Source organism: Amia ocellicauda, chromosome 12 (genome assembly GCF_036373705.1).
Source record: "Amia ocellicauda isolate fAmiCal2 chromosome 12, fAmiCal2.hap1, whole genome shotgun sequence".
Classification (NCBI taxonomy): Eukaryota; Metazoa; Chordata; class Actinopteri; order Amiiformes; family Amiidae; genus Amia; species Amia ocellicauda.
The window spans coordinates 41,854,354-41,879,161 of NC_089861.1; the positions used below are offsets into that span (position 1 = coordinate 41,854,354).

At 41.8% G+C, this 24,808-nt stretch overlaps 3 non-coding genes across 3 annotated transcripts; 1 reads left to right on the forward strand and 2 right to left on the reverse strand.

The window, feature by feature from the left end:
• The first annotated feature begins 6,009 nt into the window (after window positions 1-6,009).
• trnar-ucu (transfer RNA arginine (anticodon UCU)) lies at window positions 6,010-6,100 on the forward strand. Its single transcript is given in 2 exon segments — window positions 6,010-6,046; window positions 6,065-6,100. It is a non-coding gene; the product is annotated as a tRNA-Arg (tRNA).
• Window positions 6,101-21,553: 15,453 nt separating this feature from the next.
• trnai-aau (transfer RNA isoleucine (anticodon AAU)) lies at window positions 21,554-21,627 on the reverse strand. The gene has a single exon. It is a non-coding gene; the product is annotated as a tRNA-Ile (tRNA).
• A 1,251-nt stretch (window positions 21,628-22,878) lies between these two features.
• Window positions 22,879-22,952, reverse strand: trnai-aau (transfer RNA isoleucine (anticodon AAU)). The gene has a single exon. It is a non-coding gene; the product is annotated as a tRNA-Ile (tRNA).
• Window positions 22,953-24,808: the final 1,856 nt, after the last annotated feature.

The following is a 24,808-nucleotide window of genomic DNA, read 5'->3' on the forward strand; positions in this document are numbered from 1 at the left end:
GACAGGTAGCGGTGATCTGGGGAATCCATGCAGCAGGTCCGACAACGAGACACTTGGCACCGGCAGCACATGCTTCAGTGCTCTGGGAGTGTTTACAGCCTGTGAGTTTAACACTTCATGACCGACAGCTGCCCTTCATGCCAACACAATACACATCAACAATGACTTTCATCACCATGTTCATCTGGACACTCTGCACTCAGGGTGGGAATTATTTTGATTTTATTATTTCCATTTTGTATGTATTTCTTTGTAATATCTAAACAGGCACACATCAAACTCACAGATCAAATCAGATTGTTTTCATGTATATTACATATATATGTAAGCATTATTTTTATTCTTCGTTTCCAGAATCCAGCGGACAGTATACTGTGACTCAGACTCCATCAGTGAAATCTGTTCAGCCAGGAGAGACACTCACTGTGACCTGTAAACCCAGCAGTGCAGTGTATATTAACAACATCCTACACTGAGACCAACAGAAAACTGATTTATTTTGCCACTACCCGTCAGTCTGGGATCCCCATTATAGTGTTGGGCTGTGGTGAATGAGGGCCCAGAGTGTGAGCCATCTCTGAGTGACTGTGCTACACTGCTCCACAATATCACAATATGTACTGCTGGTCATAGCAATACAACAATAACAATACCCTGCACACAACACATGCCCTTAATAAGGTCCTTCTCTGTCAGAGGGCAGCCTGAGACACGTCTTGGAATCCAGCATGACTTCACTATTGACAAATAGTACATAGATTAAAAAAAAAAGTTTCTACCTACTTTAGTCAGCTAATGTGTCACCTCACCCCTTTCTAGAAAATAAAATGATATTTGTTACATCAGTAATACTTGCATATCATATGAAAGAGGGAGACTGGGACACAGATTAATCTGATTAGACATTAGTATTAAACTGGGATCTCTGACAGGGGTAAAAATAGAAGAAAACCAGGAAAGTGTCCCACCCCTATCAAGTCCCACCTGTGTTCACAGCTCCCAACGCATCTAACTTTCTGTGACAGGATTTGGATGAAGGAAGCTGCTCTGCATACCTGTCCTCCCCGAGGTAACTGGATTTAAACTGCATTTTAGGTAACTTTTGTTTAATCATGCTGACAATGGATTTTATGTATTTTTTTCTTTGTTTTTATCCATCTTTAAACTATTGTTATATTATGATTTGTAACGTACAATAGTTTTAAAAGTCATCTGTCTAATTGCCACTTGGTGAACGGGTAGTTGGGGTTTCTTATTTGAATGGTTTCTTTTTTGGAGTTGAGTTGTTACAATGATCACGATTTGTTTTCACATTTAGAGTTTGGTTTGTAGTGTGGTTTATTTGTTTATTTTACTTCACTAACCCCAGTTCGCCTGTGGCATTTAAGATGAATAATTATTGAATCGTTTATTGCATATCCTGCTTTTATTCTTGGATTTTTGCTTGTAATAAACTGTTAAACATTTTGTACAATTTATTCCGGTCTCTGCTTACTTTTATTTGATTAAAAAGATCTTGTAGGGGGAAACCTGAGTTGTGCGCATTATATCTAAAACTATTTGGGCGAAACGAGTGGCATGGTCAGTAATTTAGCCAAGGGTAGAGTGTACACATCAGCCACCTGGTTACAATTATTATGATGCACAAGACAATATGAATTATTGTGAAAAAAAATATATATAGAGAGAGTCTGCCCATGATGACATCTGTCTAGGTCACTCACAGCAATAATTGCCCTCATAGAAATCTTGCACAGCGTCAGGGGTGGCGGCGGGGTATGGCTTGGTTAGGCTACAGCCCCACTTTAGCACCACCATGGAACAACCAAGAATATCACCGAGCAGAATAAGTGCCAGCCAGTTCCATTTGTGTCACTGCGTCATTGCTGCGTGAGCATGCAGTGTAGTGATGCAGCGCATCACACATTACACTGATCTGAGTAAAATTAGTTAACGCTAGCTAGCTATGTAAGTTGGTAAATTGGAACATTGTTAGCATTATTATGGATCGATCCAACCACGACAACCGGCAGATTGTGCTCCTTTGAAAACGTAAATGCCGAGTTTGAATATATTTTAAATAATAGGGTCGATTTGGAAACTGTGCTGACTTTGTCGTGTTTTGTGTGGCCTCGGCGGCCACCTCTTGTGCTCCGTTAATTACTGTAGCGCTCTCTCTCTCTCTCTATCTGTCTCTCTCTGTGTCTCTCTATATCTTTCTTTGTGTGCGTCTGTGTGAGGGGAGTGTGATGCGTGATGTACAATCCGCTGGGTTTGCCAGACAATGTGAACGACTTTAAATAGCATGCATAGTAATTATTGCCTGAACTCAGTAGTAGTGACCATCCATGTCTGTTGCTCTCGATGTAATTTTGCGTGTGAAAAAAGGAGTCAGTGCAATCGTCTAACCCAGTGGTTTTCAAACCGGTCCTGGAGTACCCCCTGCCCTGCTGGTTTTTGTTCCAACTGCAGCGTACATTTTGTTGTCTCAAATTTGCATAGTAGTTATGCTAATCAAATATAATTTTGCTTAGCAACACGAGTTGCTTGATTAGCAACTTAAATTGGTCTACCAATTATCAAAAGTGGTGATTATTTGTTCTCACACAAACCCGCAGCGCAGCCAAGTACTCGGATATGGGCGTGTCTGGTGTAATTGGAAAGCTACAGCCCTGCCCTGTATGAGTGACAGACCCGCTGGCCAATGAGGGACGGGATTCGGGTAACAGGGCACGGAGTGCGGGCCGCCTCTCGGGCGTCACAATAAAAAAAAAAAAATATGCGTATCTTAAAGGGGAGGTACCTCAGCATTGCTTATACGCATTCTTGATGCTTGATTTGGGACGGAAAAACGTATTTTAATGCATCGCAGAATCAGCGAATCGATGAAGAAAATACATCGCAAATGGAGGTGAATTTGTCTCACATTTTGCGATGTGAACCCTGACAAAATGTTCACTGCAACTGAGGTCTTAAATTGCTTAATTGAATCCTTAATTGACCTAACAAAGCAATATACCATTCAATTAAGTAATTAAAACCTAAATTGGAACAAAAACCAGCAGGGCAGGGGGTACTCCAGGACCGGTTTGAAAACCCATGATCTAACCCATAGCAGCCTAATGCGTGGTATTTCTAGCTACTGGGAAGGGTGCTATTTTATTGTGTATGTATTCACACTGAAATTCAGACGTTGCATTACGGGTTCGCCATCCCTGCCATAGTGTGTGTGTGTGTGTGTGTGTCAGTCCGACAGAGCAGAGCAGCGGCTGCAGCTGCGTGATTTCCAATGACACCGACACGTTCAAAAGAACCGTAACGTCGGAGCTCATCAATACTACAGTCTTTAATCATTTAGCACCGGGGTCCGTTTAATACCGGGTTGGTACACAGCCCTTCGCATGGCCAGTGAAGCAGTGTTTTTTTTTCTTATCTAGTGAAGTGAATGTGCTAAAGTTACTTAAAGGTTAAGCTTTCTAGCTGACGTTTTATTTGCGAGTCTACCAGCTCCTCACTTTTGCCATGTTCAGCTTCGCCTATCATACCTGGTGTTCATGCTTTGCAAGAAATGTGGCCATTGCCTCTCTGCTTCTTTCGATTCCTTTTCCTCTCTGTCCCCTGATTTTTGCCTTTGGTGAGGCATTTTGACTAGCTAGTCAGTTTCCGCTTTGCTGAGCTGCAAAATGCACATCAGTGTGTTCCGCACATCTGACTGGCCAAGTGTTTCGACCGCACCATTTTCACAATAACAGCGTGGGAGTGGGGTATCAGATGTCCCACTGCGTGAGGCTTCCTCTAGTTCAACTGCGTGTTGAGCTTTCTTTTCATACTTTCCCTACCATGGAAGATACTCTCAAAAAGTGGATACAAAATATTTGGTGTGAGCAGTTCAGCATAACCCCTCATACTATCGTCTGCAGTCGCCACTTTCAAGAGGAAGATTTGAGTGAGCCTAAGCTCCAGGCTAAACGGTCCCGAATTAATAAATTGGACAGTTTACTGTACAACCATGATAATAAGAAATCAATTCTGTACAACATGAAAAACAGGACAAAAATCATTTCACTGATTCTAGGATTTTGAAAATGGGGCGGGGGCCATAAGGAGGCCATGATTATTACAGAGAGGTCTGCTAGGGGGGTCTGGGGGCATGCTTTTAAAATTGGTTTTAAAAACTCAGTTTGTAAGTCAAGATTGAAGCAAATTACAAGGATAAGCTGGGCTATTCATAACAATCCAGCATTAATGTACCACCATATTTGCTACCATTTGCTAGTGACAAATGTATTTTAAAATGAACACAATAGACAACGGTGATGCCTTCTTGCCATGAACACAAGACAATACAGACAACTTTTCCACTTTTCCATTTTTTTAACAATCAATAACAAACAATAAATAACATTAACGATTAGTATTATTTTTACTAAAAAGAAAATCATATTTGTTTTAGTTAATATGATTAATGTATATAAAAAGTATTTACTTTGAAAAACCACACTATTAAATGAAAATACATTTTAACACTATAACAAGGTAATATAGTACAAATATAACTGAAGAAACAGTAACAGCTAAACACTCAAAGATAGAGGAGGAGCAACCTCCTCTGCCTCTGTGGACCAGCCTCCTCTGATGTATGGTAACCCTAAACTAGCTATCACCATTCATCAAATTGTCAGTGTCATAGCAGAAATAAAATCCAGCACAGCAAGAGTATTTCAATGGTCAACTTACTGCGCACTGTCTGGTCCTGAGACTGACCTGCAGTGCGCATTGGAGAGCAGAGCGCAGCAGCAGGTGTGTTTGATCCAGAACTGCTCTCTCGCACCTCTATGCACCAGCCTCCTCTGGTATGTAGGTAGGTAGCAGTGGCCACACTGAACACAGGGCCCGATCTGTAATCAATGTATACCAGTGATGGCACCAGTGACTTTTCTAGTCTTAAACCCCCCCCACCAAGAATTGGGTCTGAGTTCATGGTCATTGTGCTTGTACATTAGTGTATGCGTACAGTTACAATTTACAGTATCCTTGTATGTGCTCGCTTTGCTTTGTGGAATGATGTTCGTTGCTTTATTGTTGTGTGTTTCAGATGATCATTTTATCATTTTCAGAGTTAACATAACTATAGATTCAGCAATAATTTGGTGTTCATATGTGTGTAGTGTTATCGCTATTCAATATAGTGTGCCCAGTGTGCATAATGAGAAACATGTTCAGCTCATCTGCTCTGATGTTATGGATATCAAAAATGTCAACCCTCCACAGACACACACACACAGAGACACAGACACAGACGCACTAATAGGGACAAATTTTACTCCCTCAATAAACAGGCGGACAAGGAATAATCAGGACCTGATTTAACTGAAATAATACCAAAAAAGTTTATTGAGCTACAACGAAGCGCTCCGGAGATGGTCACTGGGCAAGACACATCTAAAGTTTTTCTAAAGAACTTGCTATCATATACAAGAGGACTCCCTTTGGTTTCTGGGCAACTAGATGATGGTAATGAGGTACCTCAAACTTTAACACACACGTCTCCTGTGTCTTACATTATGTTCTTTCTATGTCCTTGGATGAAAATGTTTTTCTAAAAATAACCTGCACAGAACTACTGTACCTGTCCTCTCCGGAGCCATACACAAAGCTTAAATTCATATATGGGTTACACAATCTTGCTGCAACAATGGTGGGAATATAATATATTTGGCACTCAGACAGGGCACTGTCCCACATCACACACAGAGACACACACACACAAGCACAGACACACACAGACAGCCAGACAGACACAGACAGTGTGCTTGACAAATACTTCCCCTCACAGTCAAGTCAACATGAGCCGCATTATCTAAAAGAAGAACCCATCATTTCCTTTTGTGTCAATATCAGCGAGACAGGGATTAAAAAACACATCTGAAAATGCTACTTGTACAAGCACGCTGAGATGCCCCGTCATCAGTAGGTGTGCAGAACAGTATGGTGACAAACGTCTTGTGTGGCTCTGTGGCGCAATGGATAGCGCGTTGGACTTCTAGTGAAAAGGGCAGTGGTCATTCAAAGGTTGTGGGTTCGAGTCCCACCAGAGTCAGTGCTCACTTCATGAAACTTAGAGCTTGCTGGGCTTCCTCGTGACAGCCAGAGGTATCTTGCAGTCAAGTGCCTCGCTGATGCCTTCACTTCTTACTTTTCTGGAATGCCAACTTTGTCCCAAATCCTTGCTTGACTATCAAGACCTCATACGCTGCTTCTTTTCCTAGCCACTGTCACTGTACCAGTCCCCCTCCGTGTCAGTTGCATCTCCGGGAACAGCTGGATCAGGTGGCCTTGTACTTAAGGCCATGGACTACTAAGCCGTTGTATTTTGCACCCGTGGCTTTCTATCCCACCATCGTTGTGGGCATTCCTTGTTTGACATTTCTTGACGACTGACGCCGTGTACGTCCAATGGACAGTTCCAAGATTCGCAAGACAGAGCTACTTGTGCATTATTGCCCGCTTAACCTGGCTGCTTCTCGAGTGAGCAAAGCCATTTTACCAAATAGAAGAACCCATCATTTCCATCCGTCTCAAAATCAGCGAGACAGGGATTTAAAAAACACAACTGTAAATGCTACTTGTCAAATCATGCTGAGACGCCCGGTCATCTGCAGGCATGCAGAAGAGTATCTTCGTCGTACAGTTTTGTGGTTCTATTCCACAATGGATAGTGTGCTGGACTTCTAGTGACACACACACACACACACACACACACACACACACAGACACTACAATTCAATATTCAATGTGCAAACAAGTTTAGCCAGAAGAAACAGAACTCTTTCAATCAATAAATCATGAATATACATTACAAATCGATTCAGAATATGCATAATACAATGTAAAAGCCAGACACAGGGATGGAGAGAATCTCTGGTTCCGTTGGTGTCCGGGCTTTATTGTGGTTCACAGGGTAAACGGGACAAAATACAAGGGGTAAAAACAACCAAAACGAAACATCCACACAAAACAGGGTGCTCCGGGCAGTCAGGGTTGGGAGTGTCAGTCCTCCTTCTCAGCGGGTTAGCTGCCTCCATCTGGGAAGGAGAGGGATTAAATAGAGAAGGCACAGCTGCCACTGACGTCACAATCGCCTCGGTGCTCATTGCCCGCAACCGTGAGTCCACAGCCTGTTAGCGAGGGAGTGACAACACAGCTGTGGCACATGAGCACCTCATCAGCAGACGTCAGCAGCAGCCGTGCCGTGACAGACAGCGGCCTGTCACATACAATTGTATATTTCCTGCGTTCCGTTCCTGCACTCTCTCATTCACCCATTCTAGCTGAGGCAGCCAGTGAGCCCACACACGTGCTATCCCTTCCTCTTCCTCTCACTTCACTGCTATATCAGCGATGACATCATAGAAATCTCTCACCTGACAGCAATGACATTACAGAGCACATACATTATGTCTCTCGCCACACTGTCAGTGTTGACTTTCTCGCTCAGTATGCCAGCTCTCCCGGAAACACTGCAATACGTGGATGAGTTTGTACCATTTTTGGATGCTCTACCCTGCTGGGGCGGAGCTGTGATCCAGCTGAAAAGCAGGTCAGGCATGTGGGCACCTGGGCAGCGAAAGATGTATTCGTAATGAAGAGAAACCCAGGTCCAACCCTCCGGTCCAGCCACAGACAGCCACAGAAGTAGTATAGATGGCGGCATCACTTATTTTGACAGCTGGAAGTCCCGCCCTCCCTATGAACCTTTGAACGGGAACTCCTCTCTCCTTCCCAGCACCCCCCTTGGGTTACCATTTGACCCTCCCTTGTCAGCCATCTTGGATGATATCGGCTATTTTGGATGTCAGCCATCTTGGCTGATATCGGCCATTTGTAAGGTCATAGGTCATCTGGTAAGATGGTAGCCATTTTGTTAGGGTGACATCCATCATGGTGAGTGTCCAAGTGCACCTCACCCTGCTGGTGTGGAGATGTAACGTTTAATAGCGTAAACTGTGTTTTTAAGGTTATATTGTTTTCATGATACTGTGTTGGAAAATTAAGAAATAAGAAAAAAAAAGTTTTATATATTTTAGGTTATAATGTTTTATGATACTGTTTTAGTAAATGAAAAGAATAAGAAAAGTTATATATATATATTAGGTTATATTGTTTTATGAAACTGTTTTAGTAAATTAAAAAATAAGAAAAGTTTTAAATATATATATATATTTAAGGTTATATAGAGAATAAGATAATAAAAGTTTTATATTTTATTTTAGGTTAAAATGTTTTATGATTTGTTTTAGTAAATTAAAAAATAAGAAAAATAAAAGTTTTATATATATATACAAGATTATATTGTATACATTTAAGAAAAATAAAAGTTGTAAATACACATATATATTTTATTTTAGATTATGTTTGATTATACTGTTTTAGTAAATTAAAAAATAAGAAAAATAAACGTTTTATATATATTTAAGGTTACAATGTTTTATGATACTGTTTTAGTAAATTAAAAAGAAATATGAATATTTACTCAGAGTGGGATTTGAACCCACATGTGTTTTTAATTTATATGTTTTATGATTAGGCTTAGGATGATACTGTGTTTGCAAAATAAAAAGGTAAGACAAAATCGATTAAGAAATGTATAGACTTACATATATTGCATGTCATTACATATATATTTAAGCAAACACAGATAAACACACATACCTATATCTCTTTAGTTTATATTTATCAATAGACAATAGAGAACAACAGTGAAATGTATAGAATTATATCTGTACATTTTGACCAGCACTGTACTTATTATATTTGTTACATTAGTGAATGCTCAAACGTAGCCTTAACATGTATCATATTTAAGAATATACTGCATTTCATTCCATTACACACACACACACACACACACAAACATATATATATATCTTGTTAGGTTTTATTTATCAATAGACACTAAAGACATGCACACCACTTTTCTTAGAGAGACACAGTGAAGCACTATTTGTGAATACTCATATGTAATAAATAATATATGTATATATGATTTGTTTGTGCTTTAATGTATAGAATTAATAAAATACACACACACACACACACACACACAATGGTGACTTTTATTGTGACAAACAAGCATTTTACAACATGGAACATAGTCAGAAGTAGAAAAAGATACTCCATGAAATGTTTTATAGATACTTGTAATCATTAATTTCTTGTTCACAACACCAACATTGGACAGAAAGAAACACTGACCTGTACAGAGTAATGTCATTTCCAGCATATTCCATATATATTCTATTCAGTCTTTCACTCTTGGCTTCTTTTTCAAAGTTATACCAGGTTCTGGTGACAAAGTACATCAGGTATCTATTGTAAATAAAGTGAGAAACACTTAAGTTTCTATTCCTTTGGAAATACCTTATTTTTCAAACCTACAAATACATGGTGACAACTGCAAGCATGACACACATACAAAACACAGAAATAGGGACCACATTGCAAGGATATAATAAGCACAAATAGTATTTTACTGCAAATTTTAAGTTTTGTAAAATTATTTATATAACTTCTAGGAGTAATCTGCAAACTACATAGTGAAAATGCAATCAGTCTTCAGGAAACACACACAGCAGACTGAAATAAGCACAACGTCATATTTATATGAACCAAAACTGCATTCTACTAAACCCTGAAACTCTGAAAAATCACTACAAACTCTGTGTTTTGTAAAATGGCTTATTTCACAGACACAGAAACAAATAGGCTCACCCTCAACATATTCCAACACTTGTTATGATGTAAACTTAAAGGTTTACCAGTAGTACAGGGGTATTATTAATCTATTCATGCAACTTTTAGACACTTGTCTAATACAGAGCTAACAACTGCATTGATAGTGGGTAGCAGGGCTTTGACAATGCTGTGCGGTGGGGTTTAAAATGACTTTGTAGGCCAGGGCTTCAAAACCTTACCCCATTTTAACATTTTCAAATTAGCCTCCAACCCCTAAAATACTAAGACATGTTTTTTTGTATCATATGTATCATGTTGTATTACTATGTACATTAATGTGGTTTATAATTTTGATTTAATTTGACATAATTTTATCATATTTTTAATTACAAATTCATATATATAAATAACAAATACTATATAATAATAGTCATAATAATGCAAAAACATATTAAGCAATCATATTTTTACTTACAAAATAATATATATAAAATAACAATATCGAGCGTGGTATTGACGGTATGGAGAGACCCCGTTCCTCCTCCTCCCGTCCCCGCTGCTGTGCCACGTGTGGCCACCGCATGCTACCGGCTTGGAGTGGTGACGTGATCTGCCCCCTCTGTCAGGGACCGGACCCGCGGGGTCCTAGTCACGTCCTGAAAGACAGGGGGCGAGATGCTGCACCAAGATGGACCAGATCTGTGCCCTACTGGCTGCTCAAGGTTTATTTAGCCGCCCTCTCCTCATGTCATGTCAGGATTGATGGCGAGCCTCCGGACCCTCATTTTTTAGCAGCGCAGTTTCTGAAAGGTGCACGTAGGCAGAGGCCTACCCACGCTCCTTCTTTGCCCGCATGGCGCCTTAATGTAGTGCTGGACACGCTTTCTAAGGCCCCATTTGAGCCCTTGCAGTCATATGACTTAAGGTTTGCGTCACTGAAGACGGCGTTTTTGCTGGCAATCACGTCAGCGAGTCACATGCCCTGTCTGTTCACCCTGTGTGTGTCCGTTTTGCAGGAGATGGTTCCAGGGTTACACTTTGACCTAATCCTGCATTCCTCCCGAAGGTGCTGTCTCCTTTCCATATCAACAGGCCTATTGAGTTGATGGCTTTCCATCCTCCACCCTTCTCTTCGGAGGAGGAGAGTAGGCTACACCTGTTGACCTGCTGCGGGCTCTCAGGTGCTATTTGAAGCGCACCAAGGACATTCGATGTTCGGACCAATTGTTTGTGGCCGGGCGCTTTCAAAGCAGCGCCTCTCGCACTGGATTGTGGACACCATTACCACGGCTTATGAGTCAACTGGAGCCCCAGTGCCTGAACACCTGGTGGCCTACTCGACTCAAGGTGTAGCCACGTCGTGGGCCCTTTTTCCAAGGCGCCCCACTGGCAGACATCTGTGCGGCTGCGAGTTGGGTCTTGCCGCACACCTTTGTTCGGTTGTACAGGCTGGACGTGACGGGCCCAGTTCCTCTTATTGGGAATCCGGTGTTGGCTTCAGCTGAGTCGCAGTAGCCTGTTAGGCACTGGCTCCTGGCTTTTCTATCCCTGTCTGCCCCTGTTGAGCATGCTTGGGAAAAGCAATGCAGAACCGTTATCCCTTCCTACCGGACTGTGACTTGTATACAGTTCATTCTATAGGTGGGAGTGCATGTGTTTTTTACACGTGTACCCCGCCATTGTACATAGTTCCTTTGTCAGCAGGCCTTGGCCCCTCCCTAGCTATACTAGCTGTGCTGAGGGCCGCTGCTGCTGTATTCAGCAGTAGGCTTTGAGTTTGCTCTTGTGCCCCGCTGTGTATATAGTTCATTTATTGACATCATTAGAGCATCTGTTGCCGCTAGCTTCCGCAGTGGGTATCCTGCTCCTGTGTCATGTGTGTGGTGCATGAACTGGCTCCTGCGCCCCGCAGTGTATATAGTTCTTTAGAATATACAGTTGAGCTTGTCCGCTCCTTATTAAGTTTAGAATGGACAACTGCTCCTGTTGTTAGCGAGGGCACTCGTGCTTCGCTATTTATATAGTTCCTTTGCCAGCAGTCTGTGGCCCCGCCCTAGCTATGCTAGTGCTGAGGCCACTGCTGCGGTGTCCAGCGGAAGGCACTTGAGTTGGTTCTTGTTGGTCCACTGTGTATATAGTTCCATTATTCGTAATTGAACTATCCAGCAGTGGCTATCTAGTCTGGGTAGCCCGTTGTATGTTGAGCACGGGCTCAACGGACTGCAACCTGTGCTTATATGGTGTGGTCTGGGTATTGGCCCTGCTCCTAGCCCTGCTAGTAGAGCAGGAGACTGCTATTACTAGGCTTCATGGTAGGCACAAGTTCTTGTTGCCTGTGGATACACCATTGCTTATTTCTTCCCAGTTCAGCGTGACTGTGGTCTTCGCGTCTGAGCAGCCCAGATGTGGCCCAAGGGGCCCCTGTGGTTCTATCATAGAGTTGGTACGGCTCCTAGTAGGTTCGCCTCGGGGCAGGCTCTCTTACCAGCTCGCTGCCTCCTCCCTTGCGACGGTTTGGTTATACTGTAACACCTCCCCCTTGGGCAGTGCTTCTGACTCAAAAGATAACGATAGGTTGCGTATGAAACCCCGGTTATCTGAGAAAACAAGCACTGCCCAAGGGTTGCAAGCTCGCGCGGGAGTTCAAGCTCCCGGCAAAAAGAGGAAGTCCTTGTGCAGACGTCACCTTTTATACAAACAGGAAGTGGAAGGGTCCTGTTTGAGTGACGGGCACAAGGGCCAATGGCAGCTTTGATAGACAAAAGTCTTCGATGCGTTCCAGCGATGCACGCTGAAAACCCCTCCCCCTTGGGCAGTCCTTCTTTTCTCAGATAACCGGGGTTGCATATGCAACCTATCGTTCTTTGTCTATGGTTAAATCCCTCTCACTTTGTAACTTTTACTAGTAAGTCAAATTGAGATTTTAAAAGTTGGTACATGTGAGTCAGAGCCAAGAAGGTTGAATTCAGACTGTAGGTTGTTTATGTACATGGGTAAATTACTTTTGCTAGCCTAGTATAGTACTATATACCAATGCTTTATTGTCCTTCAGGCTAAATCATTTTGTATACCAAACAATGGTGAGTGACATATTCTGAGTAATGTACTTAAACTAGTGCTAATCATGCTCTGAAACCAACCCATAGAGAACAAGGTGAAAACTGGAATTAATGGCAAAGCACAGCCATAAACAGTCAACATAATCAAGCCCAGTTAGAAATATAGATGTCTAATTATTTTGAGCACTAATCTTACATTTCATAAAGAAAAGCATTTAATTCTTAGCAATTGTTAGGTGTATGCTGTACGTATTCCAGTTAGTTCACTGTAATGACAGAAATGAGAAGTTCATTTCTTTAGCACACTCACGGAAAACCATTTATTTTTAAACAGTTACTAGATAGCCAGTTTAGGCCTTCATCTTAGTTATTTCTAATAGCAAGAGTGCTTAAAATTATTAATTGAATTATATATCTTTGTTCCCCCTTTTTCTTACTGCTCTCATAAAATAACATTTTATTCAAGCAATAACAGGGTAGCCTAAATATACAACATATCTTAAAGTACAAGGCATCTGAAAGCTGTGTATGGTCTCAATGCATTTGATGCGGAGGATTAATTCAACTGAAAATGGTCAAAACTGTGGACTTTTATTGAATGTTAAATTTGACAGTGTTCTCTCTTAAGGACCTGTTGCCTGTGGGACGTTGCTGCTTTGGTTGTGTCCAGTGCCATTTCAGATAAGAGAGGCTCTGCAGGACAAGCAGGACAGAAACCCGTCTCACAGACACTCTGCCTGCTCTGCATCTCCATTTCCCCTCTCCACCGCACACAGCTGAACGTTATTCTGAATCTTACACAGAGCGCTCAGCTTCTGACACTGATGGCAACATGGGGCCTGGCTCCGAGCCTGAGGAAAACCATGAGGTAATTCAAACTTATTTAATTTCTATACTGTGAAATGTCAGATTGAAAGTGGTTTCTGTTCTTAATGTTTGTATTGTTTATGTATTTCATGTATTTTTGTACAGTTTTGTGTTGACGAGTCCTACATCAACATGAATGTGAATTTCAATGTGAAGAGCACGTGTCATGCTCTGTAATGCAAGGGAGCAATGAGGGGCTGTAGAGACACTCATAAGAGTAGCAGGAGCACTTTTTTATGAACTACTAATTTGTTATATTTTAATAGAATATGAAATGTAGTAGAAAGTTGTATCAGATCAGACCACTGGACAGAAACACCCCACCAAGACTGAGTTTTCATGTTTCTGCACATGTCACCTACAAACTGTTGACAGAGTGGATGAGGGTCTACAGCAGAGGTTCCCCATCCTGAGGTTGTGACAAAGTCAGGGTGAGTTTTGTTTAATATGTTTTTAAATTATTATTATTATTATTATTATTATTATTATTATTAAATTATTATATTGTTATTTTAAATATATTATTCTGTAAGTAAAAATATGATTTCTTAATATGTTTTTGCATTATTATTACTATTATTATATAGTATTTGTTATTTATATATATGAATTTGTAATTAAGAATATGATAAAATTATGTCAAATTAAATCAAAATTATAAACCACATTAATGTACATAGTATAACAACATGATACATATGATACAAAAAACATGTCTTAGTATTTTAGGGGTTGGAGGCTAATTTGAAAATGTTACAATGGGTTAAGGTTTTAAAGCCCTGGCCTACAAAGTCATTTTAAACCCCACCGCACAGCATTGTCAAAGCCCTGCTACCCGCTATCAATGCAGTTGTTAGCTCTGTATTAGACAAGTGTCTAAAAGTTGCATGAATAGATTAATAATACCCCTGTACTACTGGTAAACCTTTAAGTTTACATCATAATTTTTGTAAGTGTTGGAATATGTTGAGGGTGAGCCTATTTGTTTCTGTGTCTGTGAAATAAGCCATTTTACAAAACATAGAGTTTGTAGTGATTTTTCAGAGTTTCAGGGTTTAGTAGAATGCAGTTTTGGTTCATATAAATATGACGTTGTGCTTATTTCAGTCTGCTGTGTGTGTTTCCTGAAGACTGACTGCATTTTCACTATGTAGTTTGCAGATTACTCCTAGAAGTTACATAAATAATTTTACAAAACTTAAAATTTGCAGTAAAATACCATTTGTGCTTATTATATCCTTGCAGTGTGGTCCCTATTTCTGTGTTTTGTATGTGTGTCATGCTTGCAGTTGTCACCATGTATTTGTAGGTTTGAAAAATAAGGTATTTCCAAAGGAATAGAAACTTAAGAGTTTCTCACTTTATTTACAATAGATACCTGATGTACTTTGTCGCCAGAACCTGGTATAACTTTGAAAAAGAAGCCAAGAGTGAAAGACTGAATAGAATATATATGGAATATGCTGGAAATGACATTACTCCGTACAGGTCAGTGTTTGTTTCTGTCCAATGTTGGTGTTGTGAACCAGAAATTAATGATTACAAGTATCTATACAACATTTCATGGAGTATCTTTTTCTACTTCTGACTATGTTCCATGTTGTAAAATGCTTGTTTGCCACAATAAAAGTCACCATTGTGTGTGTGTGTGTGTGTATTTTATTAATTCTATACATTTGAGCACAAACAAATCATATATACATATATTATTTATTACATATGAGTATTCACAAATAGTGCTTCACTGTGTCTCTCTAAGAAAAGTGGTGTGCATGTCTTTAGTGTCTATTGATAAATAAAACCTAACAAGATATATATATATATGTTTGTGTGTGTGTGTGTAATGGAATGAAATGCAGTATATTCTTAAATATGATACATGTTAAGGCTACATTTGAGCATTCACTAATGTAACAAATATAATAAGTACAGTGCTGGTCAAAATGAACAGATATAATTCTATATATTTCACTGTTGTTCTCTATTGTCTATTGATAAATATAAACTAAAGAGATATAGGTATGTGTGTTTATCTGTGTTTGCTTCAATATATATGTAATGACATGCAATATATGTAAGTCTATACATTTCTTAATCGATTTTTTCTTACCTTTTTATTTTGCAAACACAGTATCATCCTAACCCTAATCATAAAACATATAAACTAAATACACATGTGGGTTCAAATCCCACTCTGGGTAAATATTAATTTTTCTTTTTAATTTACTAAAACTGTATCATAAAACAGTGTAACCTTAAATATATATAAAACGTTTATTTTTCTTATTTTTTAATTTACTAAAACAGTATAATCAAACATAATCTAAAATAAAATATATATGTGTATATACAACTTTTATTTTTCTTATTTTTTAATTTACTAAAACAAATCATAAAACATTATAACCTAAAATAAAATATAAAACTTTTCTTTTCTTATACTCTTTTTATTTACTAAAACAGTATCATAAAACAATATAACCTATTGATTATATATATATATATCTGTATTTAAAACTTTTATTCTCTTTTTATTTACTAAAATAGTATCATAAAACAATATAACTTTAAATATATATATGTATTTAAAACTTTTCTTATTCTCTTTTTATTTACTTAAACAGTGTCATAAAACAATATAACCTTAAAAACACAGTTTATGCTATTAAACATTACACCTCCACACCAGCAGTGTGAGGTGCCCTTGGACATTCACCATGATGGATGTCACCCTAACAAAATGGCTACCATCTTACCAGATGACCTATGACCTTACAAATGGCCGATATCAGTCAAAATGGCCGATATCATCCAAGATGGCTGACAAGGGAGGGTCAAATGGTAACCCAGGGGGGTGCTGGGAAGGAGAGAGGAGTTCCGGTTCAATGGTACATAAGGAGGGAGGGTCAAAGAGTAACCCAGGGGGGTGCTGGGAAGGAGAGAGGAGTTCCAGTTCAAAGGTACATAGGGAGGGCGGGACTTCCGGCTGTCAAAATAAGTGATGCTGCCATCTATACTACTCACAGACACAGTTAGCCACAGCCACGGCTTCTTCCAATTCTCGTCAGTGTTCCAGATTCGATGTTTTTTTTCTTCAGTGACGTTGTAAACACGCACGTGGGGAGCACATCAAAACCCAGTTTTGTGATTCAGTTACAGAAACAACTGACACAGCGGAGCAGTAGGGGTTGTAACATTTTTTGGTCCAAGGTCTGGACCACAGCGACTGAGTGGTCCGGACCTCGGCACTGTGGTCCACGGAGTGGTCCCGATCACGTAACGCAAATTGGGATGGGTTTTTGTTTAGTTTTTTTGGACACACCGTATAAAACCCATTTACTGTCAAATATATTATCGACATATCCAAACTACAAACATAATGATCATAAATGTACAATATTAATAGTATAATTCTCATTTGTAACATAGCCGATAGCTGATTTCTTTTTTAATCTTATCTATCAGACAATTTGTAGGAAGCTGTGCTAACGTTACTCTGAAAAATGCGCTTACATTGAGCAACTTTGTCATTCTGAATGAAATTATTCAAGTTATCAATTTTTCCTCATCATGACTGAAGAGAAAAGATAGCTTATTTAGAATCTTATCTTTAATTTAATGTCAGCCTATTTACATGTCCTCTGTTTGCGCTCTGCCAAGAAATGTTTTATCAACTTTTTTGGTTAAACCATATCTTCCTTATTTTATCACTGTGAGATCTAGCAACATTAAAAACAAAAGCATAGGTTGTTTTGTTTATGTATGGTTAACATTGTAATAGTTGGTATTTTAAAGAGAGATTATAAGAGATGTATTAACGTATTGATCATCTGATGCCCTTTGTCTTTTCTTGAAGGATAATGTCATTATGAAGAAGATAAAACTTTTTTTTTTTAAACACCTCCCCACAGCAGGATTTGGGTCGCCTCCGCACTGTTTCTGCTGAAACAAAAAAACAAGTGTCAATCTCTGCAGGAATCTACTCCGGCTCCCCCTTCTGGTGATGAAGAGGAACCCGAGTCCAAGATGCTTCCAACCAGCCCTCAGGCGCTCCCTTCGGCTGTAGGTCACGCTCCAGGGGGCCGGGGGAGTTAAGAGGGTGTCACTGGACGGGGACGACAAACGCCTCCAGTGACAGACGGACGCACACAGAGAGAGAAAGAGACAGAGAGAGAGAGTTGCACTTCCTCCTGCAATGCAATAAATATGCCCAAAATAAGGGACACATTCCTTAACAAAATAATGAATGCCACCCTACCTTTGACAAAACTGAGAAAAAATAAAAATGGTCAGTCCTCCTGGAGGAGGGACACACAGCCTCCCTGGCTGCCCAATATGTCACCGCCTGCCACAGCCTGAGGGGCACAGTGACACATGAGCACCAGCTGTAAATAAAATGTAAATACTCATTTGTAATGCATGTCATTGTATTTCCAAAAAGGAATCTGTAAACACTAAACCTATTTTCTTTAGTTCTATGTATTAAAGATCATTTATAGTTTATTACATTTTGTTTTTCTGTACTTTTATACATCTTATTGTGATTTTGGCAGGACACTGTCTGTCACGGCATGGCTGCTGCTGACGCACACTAATTAGGTGCTCATGTGTTGCAGCCGTGTTGTCCGCTGCTTCGCAGACAGCTTGTGAGCTCACGGCTGCAGGCAATGATCACTGAGGCGACTGTGACGTCATTGGCAGGTGTGCTTCATCTATTTAATCCCTCTCCTTCCCCGAGGGAGACTTTATTGTGACTGCCCGGAGCACCCTGTTTGTGTGGATGTCTTGTGTGCTGGTTTTGCCTTGTTTTCCCCTTTTTGTGTTTTTTTCTGTTGGACTATTGTGAACCCCAATAAAGCTCGGACACCGCCGGAACCCGAGACTCTCTCCGTTTATTGTGTCCGGCATTTACATTTGGTGGCCAATGTGGGGAAGCTTTGTGACATACTTACCCTGAACTCTGTACCCGGAAGGACAGCTATGGAGGCGTCTCTAGTGGAACAGTTGTTGGCCCCAGTGGTGAAGCTGCAGGCTCAAAAACAACAAACTCTCGAGACGCTTGTCCAGCAACTTCAAGTACCAGCTCCTGCACCTAACCCTGCTGTGGCCGCAGCAAACCCGGCTTGGGCAGGTCTGCAGATTCCAAAGATGGGACCGGAGGACAACCCAGAGGCTCTGAATTTCTGTCCAATATTAAAGATCCTAGGCTCTCATTGTCTGATTTGGCTGGGGCACAATTGGGACATGTCTCTGGGGACCGATCACCATTAGTGACTGCAGGTGATGAGAGGGGCAGGGACAGCCTTCCCTCTGACTCCAGTCGTGTAGCAGCCAACAGTACCCTGTTGGACCCAGGGGAAGGAACGAGTTCTGGGACTCACCTCCTCTCTCCTTCTTCCAGTGGAAGGCCCGACACTGGATCCCGCCTTCAACCGGGTATCCGATTTCGCTATGGACCAGACACAGGATGATGCCCTGGGACATACACTCACCTAAAGGATTATTAGGAACACCATACTAATACTGTGTTTGACCCCCTTTCGCCTTCAGAACTGCCTTAATTCTACGTGGCATTGATTCAACAAGGTGCTGAAAGCATTCTTTAGAAATGTTGGCCCATATTGATAGGATAGCATCTTGCAGTTGATGGAGATTTGTGGGATGCACATCCAGGGCACGAAGCTCCCGTTCCACCACATCCCAAAGATGCTCTATTGGGTTGAGATCTGGTGACTGTGGGGGCCAGTTTAGTACAGTGAACTCATTGTCATGTTCAAGAAACCAATTTGAAATTATTCGACCTTTGTGACATGGTGCATTATCCTGCTGGAAGTAGCCATCAGAGGATGGGTACATGGTGGTCATAAAGGGATGGACATGGTCAGAAACAATGCTCAGGTAGGCCGTGGCATTTAAACGATGACAATTAGCACTAAGGGGCCTAAAGTGTGCCAAGAAAACATCCCCCACACCATTACACCACCACCACCAGCCTGCACAGTGGTAACAAGGCATGATGGATCCATGTTCTCATTCTGTTTACGCCAAATTCTGACTCTACCATCTGAATGTCTCAACAGAAATCGAGACTCATCAGACCAGGCAACATTTTTCCAGTCTTCAACTGTCCAATTTTGGTGAGCTTGTGCAAATTGTAGCCTCTTTTTCCTATTTGTAGTGGAGATGAGTGGTACCCGGTGGGGTCTTCTGCTGTTGTAGCCCATCCGCCTCAAGGTTGTACGTGTTGTGGCTTCACAAATGCTTTGCTGCATACCTCGGTTGTAACGAGTGGTTATTTCAGTCAAAGTTGCTCTTCTATCAGCTTGAATCAGTCGGCCCATTCTCCTCTGTCCTCTAGCATCAACAAGGCATTTTCGCCCACAGGACTGCTGCATACTGGATGTTTTTCCCTTTTCACACCATTCTTTGTAAACCCTAGAAATGGTTGTGCGTGAAAATCCCAGTTACTGAGCAGATTGTGAAATACTCAGACCGGCCCGTCTGGCACCAACAACCATGCCACGCTCAAAATTGCTTAAATCACCTTTCTTTCCCATTCAGACATTCAGTTTGGAGTTCAGGAGATTGTCTTGACCAGGACCACACCCCTAAATGCATTGAAGCAACTGCCATGTGATTGGTTGGTTAGATAATTGCATTAATGAGAAATTGAACAGGTGTTCCTAATAATCCTTTAGGTGAGTGTATATATGACCAGGTCAGAGTTGTTGATGGTGGCATAGTGAATACACAGAGGGCACTTTGTGTTTCTCTCCAAACCAGCAGCCAAACCGATCATGCTGGATGATGTTGCAGACAGAATAACGTTCACCACGGTGCCTCCAGACTTTTTCACGAATACCAATCGAGCTGCACGGTGCTGGGCTGTGAGCACAGGTCCCACTAGAGGATGACGGGCCCTCGTGCCACCCTCATAGAGTCTGTTTCTGACAGTTTAGTCAGAAACATGCACACCAGTAGACCGCTGGAGGTCATTTTGGAGGGCTCAGGCAATGCTCCTCCTGTTCCTCCTCGCACAAAAAAGCAGATACTGGTCCTTCTGGTTCTTCTGATAGCACGGATGAATGTGACATCCTGAAGGAGCTGGACTACCTGTGCAACCTGAATGGGCTGCAGGGAGCACCTCATAATTCCAGTAGTGACAAGGACACTAGCAAAAGGCAAAACTAGAGAAGAATCAGTCAGGAAGGATAAGGAGAGAGCAATCGTCTGTGGCCACCACCTGCAAAACCATTCCCTTTTTGGGGTTGTCTTGCTGTTGCCTATCTCCGGTGCACCTGCTGTCACTTTCATTTGCACCAAAACAAGAGACAGTGATTCACAACCGCTTAGGCTTCCTAACTGTACAGATTAATATGCCTGAACTGTAACTGACTTGGTATTATGCTGTGATGATTACTTGTTCCCTTATTTTTTTGAGAGGTGTATTATAGAAGATAGCCTTGAGAATGCGGCCACAGAATTGCGGGAATCCGTGACTTTCAACACTTATGCAACCGAGTCGAGGTGACCAACAGCTCAATGTCTGGTTGGCACCATGGCTTAGATGTGCCATTCATGAAACTTGCGTTGATTCTTGAAGCCACTGGCATTGCTTCCCTCTCCAAGTCTGTGTAATAAGGAATTGGCAGGAGCCCATGAGTTGAAACTATCAGAGGACAGAATGCAAATGAAGTGTTCTGAGAAAAGCAAAGTGGCGAAAGGACATTTTCCCGTGTGCATGTAGATGGCCGACTTTGACACGGCTTGATGAAGTCTTGTGGATCCTACCACTGCTTAAGTGCACTACTACGCTTGCCTTCAGGGAGTTTCATGTCAAACATTCAAAAAACAGGACTCGAACTAGACGGATGAGCACCTACGATCGGTCTTGGCCGATGTGGGGATGTAACCCAAGACCTTTGCGTTATTAGCACCACGCTCTAACCAACTGAGCTAACCGGCCATCAAAAGGAGTCTCTCTGCCAGGCATTTCCTCATGTTTATGTAATTTGGCTGCAAAATGCATTACACACAAGTGTGAAAAGAACACTTTTGCAATTCCTAGCATTGGTGATTCTATAAATCAATCTATCAGGAGTGGGATTTGAACCCATGCCTCCATCAGGAGACCAGAAAACCCTTCTACACTCTTCAAGGGAACAACACCTTAAGTCTGGCAAATTAGACCACTCGGCCATTCTGAAAGGATGTATACGTCCACCGCGAGATTATATACTGATCAAGAAAACTGCGGGAACACTTAAATCACACATCGGATCTCCGTGATCAAAATCTAGGAAACCTCAAGATCTTCACCGTACATTGCATAATTCGTAACTCTCCCACCTCCATGCTTTTGAGACTGTACTGGGAGACACAGCAAACTTTCTTCAGACGGCACGTATGGATGTGCCATACTGGAGGAGCTGGACTACCTGTGCAACCTGAATGGGCTGCAGGGAGCACCTCATAATTCCAGTAGTGACAAGGACACTAGCAAAAGGCAAAACTAGAGAAGAATCAGTCAGGAAGGATAAGGAGAGAGCAATCGTCTGTGGCCACCACCAGCAAAACCATTCCCTTTTTGGGGTTGTCTTGCTGTTGCCTATCTCCGGTGCACCTGCTGTCACTTTCATTTGCACCAAAACAAGAGACAGTGATTCACAACCGCTTAGGCTTCCTAACTGTACAGATTAATATGCCTGAACTGTAACTGACTTGGTATTATGCTGTGATGATTACTTGTTCCCTTATTTTTTTGAGAGGTGTATTATAGAAGATAGCCTTGAGAATGCGGCCACAGAATTGCGGGAATCCGTGACTTTCAACACTTATGCAACCGAGTCGAGGTGACCAACAGCTCAATGTCTGGTTGGCACCATGGCTTAGATGTGCCATTCATGAAACTTGCGTTGATTCTTGAAGCCACTGGCATTGCTTCCCTCTCCAAGTCTGTGTAATAAGGAATTGGCAGGAGCCCACGAGTTGAAACTATCAGAGGACAGAATGCAAATGAAGTGTTCTGAGAAAAGCAAAGCGGCGAAAGGACATTTTCCCGTGTGCATGTAGATGGCCGACTTTGACACGGCTTGATGAAGTCTTGTGGATCCTACCACTGCTTAAGTGCACTACTACGCTTGCCTTCAGGGAGTTTCATGTCAAACATTCAAAAAACAGGACTTGAACTAGACGGATGAGCACCTACGATCGGTCTTGGCCGATGTGGGTAACGAACCCAAGACCTTGGCGTTATTAGCACCACGCTCTAACCAACTGAGCTAACCGGCCATCAAAAGGAGTCTCTCTGCCAGGCATTTCCTCATGTTTATGTAATTTGGCTGCAAAATGCATTACACACAAGTGTGAAAAGAACACTTTTGCAATTCCTAGCATTGGTGATTCTATAAATCAATCTATCAGGAGTGGGATTTGAACCCATGCCTCCATCAGGAGACCAGAAAACCCTTCTACACTCTTCAAGGGAACAACACCTTAAGTCTGGCAAATTAGACCACTCGGCCATTCTGAGAGGATGTATACGTCCACCGCGAGATTATATACTGATCAAGAAAACTGCGGGAACACTTAAATCACACATCGGATCTCCGTGATCGAAGTCTAGGAAACCTCAAGATCTTCACCGTACATTGCATAATTCGTAACTCTCCCACCTCCATGCTTTTGAGACTGTACTGGGAGACACAGCAAACTTTCTTCAGACGGCACGTATGGATGTGCCATACTGGAGGAGCTGGACTACCTGTGCAACCTGAATGGGCTGCAGGGAGCACCTCATAATTCCAGTAGTGACAAGGACACTAGCAAAAGGCAAAACTAGAGAAGAATCAGTCAGGAAGGATAAGGAGAAAGCAATCGTCTGTGGCCACCACCTGCAAAACCATTCCCTTTTTGGGGTTGTCTTGCTGTTGCCTATCTCCGGTGCACCTGCTGTCACTTTCATTTGCACCAAAACAAGAGACAGTGATTCACAACCGCTTAGGCTTCCTAACTGTACAGATTAATATGCCTGAACTGTAACTGACTTGGTATTATGCTGTGATGATTACTTGTTCCCTTATTTTTTTGAGAGGTGTATTATAGAAGATAGCCTTGAGAATGCGGCCACAGAATTGCGGGAATCCGTGACTTTCAACACTTATGCAACCGAGTCGAGGTGACCAACAGCTTAGTGTCAGAAAATAAAAGAACACTTTTGCAATTCCTAGCATTGGTCATGCTATAAATCAGTCTGTCAGAAGTGGTATTTGAACCCACGCCTCCATCAGGAGACCAGAAAACTCTTCTACACTCTTCGAGAAAACAACTGCATTTCCGTCCTTGCACTCTCTCATTAATCCAATCTTGCCCAGTCAGCGAGAGAAGCCATGTACATGCTTTGCCTTCCTCTCCCTCTCCCTTCACTGCCAGTTCAGCGATGACATCTCAGAACTCTCTCACAGCTGACTTCTATGACATCACAGAGTGCATCAATTCCGTGGCTTCTCATCTGTCGCCACACTGTCAGGATTGACTTTCTCACTCACTATGCCAAGCTTTCTCGGAAACACTGGAATACGTGGATGAGTTTGTACCACTTTTGGAGGTTTTGCCCACCTGGGGCGAGGCTGTGATCCAGCTGAAAAGCAATTCGGGCATGTGGGCAGCGAAAGATGTATCTGTGATGAAGAGAAACCCAGGTCGATGATGTTTCCAATCAGCCCCATCGGTCCAGCCACAGACACACACACAGACAGCCACAGACACACAGACAGCCACAGATAGACAGACAAACACACAGACAGTGTGCCTGACAAAAACTTTCCCTCACAGTCAAGTCAACATGAGTCGTATTATCTAAAAGAAGAACCCATCATTTCCTTTCATCTCTATATCAGAGAGAGCGATTAAAAAAACACATCTGTAAATGCTACTTGTACAAGCACGCTGAGATGCCCCATCATCAGTAGGCATGCTCTGTGGCGCAATGGATAGCGCGTTGGACTTTTAGTGAAAAGGGCAGTGGTCATTCAATGGTTGTGGGATCGAGTACCACCGGAGTCAGTGCTCACTTCATGACCCGGAGGCTTTTCTTACCATCTTCAAGCGCACTGCCCGGTGTTGCGACTGGCCGGAGTCGGAGTGGG